An 8,538-nucleotide genomic window follows, 5' to 3' on the forward strand; every position below is an offset into this window, starting at 1 on the left:
AATCTCAACAGCACAAACAATATGAAAGGCTGAAAATAACCTAGAAAGAAACTGAGAGAAATTATGTATATACAGTATTCATAAGTGAAATAAAAAAATGACTTTCTCAGGGAAAAAAATCATTGAAACTAGACAAGAGAATTCAGAATAGTTCACGACTGGAAGCTAACACCAACGATCATTGACAGTTTTAAAAACCGAGGGCCTCTAAGAACAACAAGCCTACTTCTTCCTAATCTGTGTGAACAGAACAGCAGAGCCTATGTAACATCACATCTGCTCAAGGTATAGTTAACATAATACTTGAAATTCTATTTTTGAACCTTGTTCCCTCAAGAATATGAAACCACTTCAAAAGGCTAAGAGAGATAGTTCAAAGGAGAAAAGCACTTGCTGCTCTTCTGGAGGAACTGAATTTGGTCTCAACACCCATGCTGTGAGGCTAGCAATTTCTCTGCCTCCATTTCTTGAGAAATGAATGCTCTGCACATATATGGTATACATACACAAACATACACAAATTCACACACACACACACACACACACACACACACACACACACACACACACACACACACCCTGCACACATGTAGTATACAGAGAAAGAGAGCACTACACATAAGGAAAAATCATAAAATATTTAGTTAAAATATTTTCCAAAATTATTCCTGATTAGTCATGCACCTGGTGACCCGTTTCAGAAACTCACAACAAATATCATGCTTGCTTTTCTTCTATTTTTTATGACTAGAATTTATTTTTTTAACAAAATAAAATACATTAAGATGAAATGAAAACCACTATATCGAATGATGTTGGACAAAAAAGCCAACAGAAAAATAAAAGATCCCAAAAATCAGAGACTCATTTGTTTGCACATTCAGGAATCCCACAAAAGTACTAAACATAAACTGTAGTCTTTATTCAGAGAACCTGGAGCAGACACACACATATCATGTTGTTTTCATGTCAGCTAATACAGCTTGCATGTTAAAACAATAGGTTTACCAGAAGTTAATAAACAAACATCTGCTTTGGAAAAATTTACTACTATGTTTAAATACATTTCTCTCTGGGTAAAATTCTGTCCCCAAATGACATGCTACAGAGAAATCCTTGAAGAAGAGAATAGTTTATGGATGTGGTAACCTTAACAGTATCCTGTAAGGTAATAGTCCCAGCCTCCTCACCTTTAGCAGCAACCACTTAATTAATAAGCATCATCACCATAATGAATGACAAAGACCTCCAGTGCAAAAAGAACACAAATCATTGGAACCTCTGATGATCACCGGCATATTTGGCAATACAGTACTTTTAAGCTGATGTATTGGGTTTTCAATACAAACCATTACATACCTAGATAGCCAACCAAGTAGCATTAAAGTTTAATATACACTGGGAAATAAAAAATAAATATGAACCAGTTTTTATGATTCTTGCTTTCATGACATTGTTAGCATATGAAATTGCAGTCTATGAGTTCTGCAGTAGGAATCTACACAATTATTACAACTTCAGATTAGCCAACAAATATCTTAACTATGAGATAATAGATCCATTTCAAACTCTGGTGTCCAAGATATTAAAAAATATTATCAAACTGACCTTAGCATTAAAGAAATGTGTTCTATATTCTTCCTCAACATTTTTATTAATAAAATGATCTATTTTCCTATGAAATTGCTTTCAAATTCAAAACTGCCATATCATAGTTCAGCTTTTGAAATATGTGTGGATAGTATATACCGTGTTTTAAGACAAAGAGGAGGAAAAGACTTCACTTTGAAGTGAGCTAGTTTGTTCATATTCAGGATATTTGAGTATTTGAACTGTTGAGTTATATCTATTAATTCTTCATGAGATACATCATAAGTAATTGTAATAAATGACTTCATTTTATTGCAATGGTTCTCATAGTTTGTATGTTGAAATATCGGATTAACTTTTTTAAGCTTGTGACATTTCATAGGGATTGAATATGTATGATAATAGTTCACAAGTGATGGCTGATTAATGTGCAGTCTGACTCTCTGAAAGGACTTTATATTATTCACCACCTCTTTCAAGCATTAAAGTTTCAATCCTCTTTTTTCAGTGATCAATTATTAAAACTCAAAATGGGATATAATGTGGGACATAGTGATCTAAACCATAGAGAGAGTGGTTAATATAGATATTTGTCATTCATTGTTGGCTTATTTTCCATTTTGGAAAAACACATATCATTATACTAACATAATTTAAAAATCCAAAATGCCAGATGAAAAAGATAAATCATATGCATTCAGCAAATCTATTTGATGAAATATGTTCAATTAAATTATTTTTGTAAAAGTCTATGAAACAAGTGATTAATTATGAAAATAATTTTACTTTTCTTACAAATATTTTAGATATATCTGAATTAATATGCAAAATATTCTGCCATTTCTATTTGGTACATTATTATATAAATGACTACTTCAAATTTATACAAAATGTTGTATTGAGAAACTTCATCTGTATTAGAAAAGTGTCAATAAGACTAAGCAGGTTATATTTAGGAATATATATGTGTTTGTATGTGTGTGTGTGTGTGTGTGTGTGTGTGTGTGTGTATCTATACATACATGCATGACACTATTTTCTCCACATTTGTATCCAAGATTACAATCTTTTAATTCTCCTATAGAGCTACCATAATAAAAACAGCTTGGTACTGGCATAAAAACCAACATGTGGACCAATGGAATCGAATTGAAGACCCCGACATTAACCTGTACACCTATGAACATATAATTTTTGACAAAGAAGCCAAAAATGTACAATGGAAAAAAGAAAGCATCTTCAACAAATGGTGCAGGCATAACTGGATGTCAATGTGTAGAAGGCTGCAAATAGATCCATATCTGTCACTGTACACAAAACTTAAGTCCAAATGGATCAAAGACCTCAACATAAATCCAGTTACTCTGAACCTGATAGAAAACAAAGTAGGAAGTAGTCTTGAACACATTGGCAGCAGAGACCACTTTCTAAATATAACACCAGTAGCACAGACACTGAGAGAAACAATCAATCAATGGGACCTTTTGAAACTGAGACGCTTTTGTAGAGCAAAGGACACAGTCAACAAGACAAAGCGACAGCCTACAGAATGGGAACAGGTCTTCACCAACCCCACATCTGACAGAGGGCTGATATCCAGAATATATAAAGAATTCAAGAAATTAGACATCAAAATGCCCAACAGTCCAATTAAGAAATGGGCTATAGAACTAAACAGAGAATTCTCAACAGAGGAAGTTCAAATGGCTGAAAGACATTTAAGGAATTGCTCAACATCCCTAATTATCCAGGAAATGCAAATCAAAATGACTCTGAGATACCACCTTATACCTGTCAGAATGGCTAAGATCAAATACCAAGATTACAATCTTGTGATCAGGTTCAGAATGGTATTGACACCATGATTAAGGATGACCCTCAGGGGCTGGGTGGTGATGGCACATTCCTTTAATCCCAGCTCTTAGGAAGCAGAGCTAGGTGGATCCATGTAAATTCAAGGTCAACCTAGTCTACAAAGAGAGATCCAGGACAGGCACAAAAGCTACACAGAGAAACCTTGTCCTTGTATCAAAAACAAAAGAAATAAACAAACAAACAAAAAGAATAACCCTCAGTTATATTAAGCACAAATTATTTTAGCATGAATCCTCATTTGTCTTAATAATAAAAGTCTCAAGTCAGTTAATAGGGTGAAAGCTGAAAAATCAGAAAAGCAGAGCAACCAGCCACTAGAAATGCTTCTTACCTCTAGGAAACCTCAGATTGACAGGAAGCTCCTGTCTCCACCCTGCCATATCACTTCCTCTGTCTGCCCAGCCATATTTCTTCCTGTTTTCTCCTGCCAAGTACTGGGTTTAAATAAAGCATGCACCTCCTAAGTACTGGGGTTAAAGGCATGAAATCCCAAGTGCTGAGATTAAAGGTGTGTGCCACCCCTGCCTGGCCTCTAGTGGCTAACAAATAAAGCCTTATTTGTTAGAGCACAAACAAAATATCACCACAGGTTATGTCTGTGGTTTTAAATACTACTGACAACTCTTGACCTGAATGAAGCCTGTCATGGAGCTCATGAATAAAAAAGGCCACTCCATGTCCCTGTTCAAAGCATAGCCTAGGTCTTCTCTAATACATGAAAGAAAGAAAAAGTGAGAGATAACACTGAACATACTCTACATTTGCCATATCCAGCTGAAGAGCTCCGGAATATTGAGCTTTGTTTACAGTAGCATTTTCCATCCACAGTTAAGACAAATGTGTCTCTAAGTAGCATTAAATTGTGAATGAGTTTGTCACATACATTACAGTTTGTCAAGCCTAACCTAGAAACATTGGAACATAAAAACTTCCAGGTTTCATACCATCTGTTTTAAGAAACTTAATTTATTCTTTACAAAGAAACTTCTTGTTCAGTACCTTGACAGACTGAAAAGGAGCCTTTTCCCCTTTGATAATACCAGTAACAATCTTCAAATGTTGGCATTTATGCATGAGCAGAAGCTATTTTTCATGCATTGTAACAGGATTTATCTTTTTCTGTTGACCTTTAAGTGGCTTTCTGGTTTTTGCTCACTCTCTTCTCTTCTCACTGGCTTTTCCTCTCATCTGCAGACATCAGTGAATCTAGAATCAGGACTTAAAGGCAATCCTCTTCAAAGGAGAACACCATGGTATTAAAGCCTTGCCAATTTTGGATCAAGACATTCCAGCTTACTCCTGCAGAAAATTAGAAATACCACATCCATTGTGTAATTACTTTTAAAAATCTGTTTGAAATGTGGACTTCCTTGTTTCACAGGTAATAACATATAGAAATTTTTATATTTTAATGAGTCAAACCCATAGAATAACACATTTCCAAAATATTTCCAAATTTTAACTATTTAAACAGAATCAAGCAAACTGAATCCTAGAAAAAACAGAAAGGAAACTAGTTCTTTCACTTATCTGCAATAAATCAAGAGAATGATTCAATAACAGACAAAAATGAAGAAATGTAAAATAGAATTTTTAAATTCAAAGTACTGGAAAAATTTCTTGTACTTTTGAATTACATAATTAAACATAAGCAACAAAAAATCCTCAGTGTCTTTGTGAGGTTTTCTTCAGTTTCATACTGCCCAAGTCATTGCAATAATTTTGAAAATTTTTAAACAATTCAAATTCCATAAACTTTCATGTGTGAGTTATCAGTGCATATAAAGAAATACCTGTTTATCAATTCATATTTTGTAGAAGAAAATATTAATGTAACATGTTTTTTCAGTATAATATTTTAAGTGTACACTGTATAAAACAATATCCATATAACATTACATTTAGATATGATTTGAATGTATGCATAGGTGCAAAGGTTTTACCATCAGCTAAAAAAAAAAATGTGCCACTATTATCTATCTAACTTTATGTTGGCACAATCATTAAGTAAAAAGAACACAGTGGGATTCATTCTTAGTAAATAAACTTGTTTGCAATGCAGTGAATGTAAGCTTAAATTAACTATAAAGCAAGTGATATGTGAATCTTACAAATAGAAGCTGAGGGACTGTAACTGTAATGAATAAAAAGAATCTTTGTATAAATGCACTCTAACTCAGAACTATCTTAAATATATTAAATGTTTTCTAGTCTTCTAAGTTTACACTGACCTCATAGTATTTCAGTTACATATAACAATTGTAAACTGTAGCATATAATGCAGTTTATAGGTATATTTGTAATATCCATAATGAGAGAAATTATTGGAAAAGATTCTTTTCCTTTTTCTCTAAAATCTCCCTTATTCTTGAACATTAGCATGCATACACAGTGAAATATGATCATATCTACCCTCTTTCCTCTTTTAAACATTATCTCATTCATTATCTAAATCTTTAAATTATTGCAATTTCTTTGACATTGTTTGTGTTATGTTCCTTTAGGAGGAAATGTGGAAGGACTTTCACTTAAAAAGTTTTGTGCTCTACAATAATTTCATTTATGTTTAACCTCCCAGTAGGACTGAGAAACAGTACTGCTGGCTCACAGAGTCCCATGAACTGGCTAAATACTGAGAAAACGAAGACTAATGGCCCCTTATTCCAAGGAATATGCAGTCTAATGGAAGAGTTGTTCCTTCATGGGGCTGAGTGGAGTGTAATTTGCCAGGACTAAGTGGCAGGGCACTCCCAGAGGAAGTGTGATTAATATTGTCTGTGGTAAGTGGATATTCATTTCAAAGGAACTGGCATGAAATTGGGCTACAGTATGCTTTTCTTTGTACCTCTGTGTTCCACATTGCCTCTAGAGATTCTTCCTCAAACCTGTGATTTGATAATTATATAATTACATTTTACTCCCATGTGTTCATCGACTTGAAAGAGAATATGTATTCATACATATGATACATGTATTATATTTATACAATCCTTGCAGACAGACAGACAGATAGATAGATAATATGTGCCAGTAATGTATGATGAGAAATCTAAATTAAAATTGCATTCTTTGGGATTCTCAGGTCTATGCAGGGTGAACAAAATGTGAGAAATTGATAAAGTCTTCCAGACAGTATCTTTAATTTCATTTCCTCATTTAAAATTTTATATTTCATTGAGAGAGGGGGAGAGAGAGAGAGAGAGAGAGAGAGAGAGAGAGAGAGAGAGAATGAATGTGTATGTATGTGTTGAGGGAGCAGAATGTCTGGATGACTGGCTTTAAAGCAAACACTTTTGCCCCCAAGCTATTTCATTATCATTGAATAGATGAGGAAAACTAGGTACCAGAGAAATTACATTATTTGAAAGCTCACTGAATTAGAGGGTGGTACATCAGTGTGAAGATTCAGACAATTGTACTGATGGTATAGCTTACTCTACCTGTGTTCTTACTCTGCACCAAATACAAGGGGATTTTAATATGGCATTATTCTGCTGTGTTATATAATCATCTTGTCACTACTTAGTACACAAACCATGCAGATTTTGAGGGCAGACTGTATTACACATAGAATATGAGATGTCTCAAAAATAAAGAAGAAGCATTGTTCAGATAGGCCAGCAAAAGAGCACTTTCTGTAGAAACTGGAGTTTGATTTCAAGCACCTTCATCCATGTTAAGAAAAAAAAACAAAAACAAACAAACAAACAAAAAAAGAAGTCAGTGCAGGATGTGGCTGGGTGTTGTCTAGTATGGCTAGATGTGGCACAGATCTATAACTTCCTCTGCTGGCCAGAGCCAGGAGGATCACTGGGGCTTGGTATACTGAGAGACCCTGTCTCAAAGGTGTCGGGTGGAAAAGACAATACAGAAAAAATAATGTCTTCTTCTGGCCTCATATTTAAGAGAAATAAAGTAAACAGTATTGTAGACCAGGAATCTGAAATATTATCACTTTTTTTGTTAGTAACAAATTCCATTTGGGCCATTTGTACATAAAAACTATTTATTAGTCCTCATTCTTTATTCATGAAGCAATTTTAAGGTCCATATTTTTACATAAATATTACATATTTACATAAATTATCAGGTTCTTTAAATGTAAATTATCATACTATAATCACCCATAAATAGATTTTATACCTTTTATGTACTTTGAACAGGGTATTATAATTTTTATTTAAATAGGTACATCCAGTTGTCTGCATTCCCCTGTCAACATTTTAATGTGTCTACACAAGTGACACTTCTAAAACAGAACTTTAGCAATAAGAAAGTACAATTTCCCTAAGGCTTCTTCTATTTATACTAAATTATATAATAATCAATATTAAAGTGATGGTTATTTACAACCAATATTACACTGATACCATCTGTATATACCTGTTTATGCCATCCTAGGCATATTGTTACACGATTATTTCATTATCCTGTCTTTTCAGGTATTAAACATAAGTGAGTACTTCCTTTGTAAAAACTGGTTGTTTTTATTACATTAAATTAAGAGTGAGAAGATGGTAATGTCTAACATTTATACTTTTCCCTTAAACTCATTTTTAACCTACACTTTTCTATAATCAGTAATGTATTCATAATCTTACAGTTCAGGATGTCCTATTTTCCCTTAGAAAGGGGAACAGAAGGAGAGAGTCGCCACACCAGAGGGCTCAGCCCCAAGTGAAGGTAGAGTGTACCTGTAGATCCCAGAACCATAGCTGAAGGAAAAGAGAGACATGAAATTTTCAGTAGCAGATAATTTTAAGCAGAGAATGGAAGGATGCAATGCAAAATATAAAAGCTATACTGGTTGTTAGGACTACAGACATAGAGAAGAGCAGGCAGGAATCTTGGACCCTGCATACCATCCAGGTGCTGGGAAAATCCTCTCTTTAGAGACTTCATGGAGCACTGGAAAGACATCGTTTTAAATTTATTTATTTATTTATTTATTTATTTATTTTATTATGTATACAGTGTTCTGCATGTATGTATGCCTGCAGGCCAGAAGAGGGCACAAGGTCTCATTATAGATGATTATGAGCCACCCTGTGGTTGTTGGGAATTGAACTCAGT

Source organism: Onychomys torridus, chromosome 2 (genome assembly GCF_903995425.1).
Source record: "Onychomys torridus chromosome 2, mOncTor1.1, whole genome shotgun sequence".
Classification (NCBI taxonomy): domain Eukaryota; kingdom Metazoa; phylum Chordata; class Mammalia; order Rodentia; family Cricetidae; genus Onychomys; species Onychomys torridus.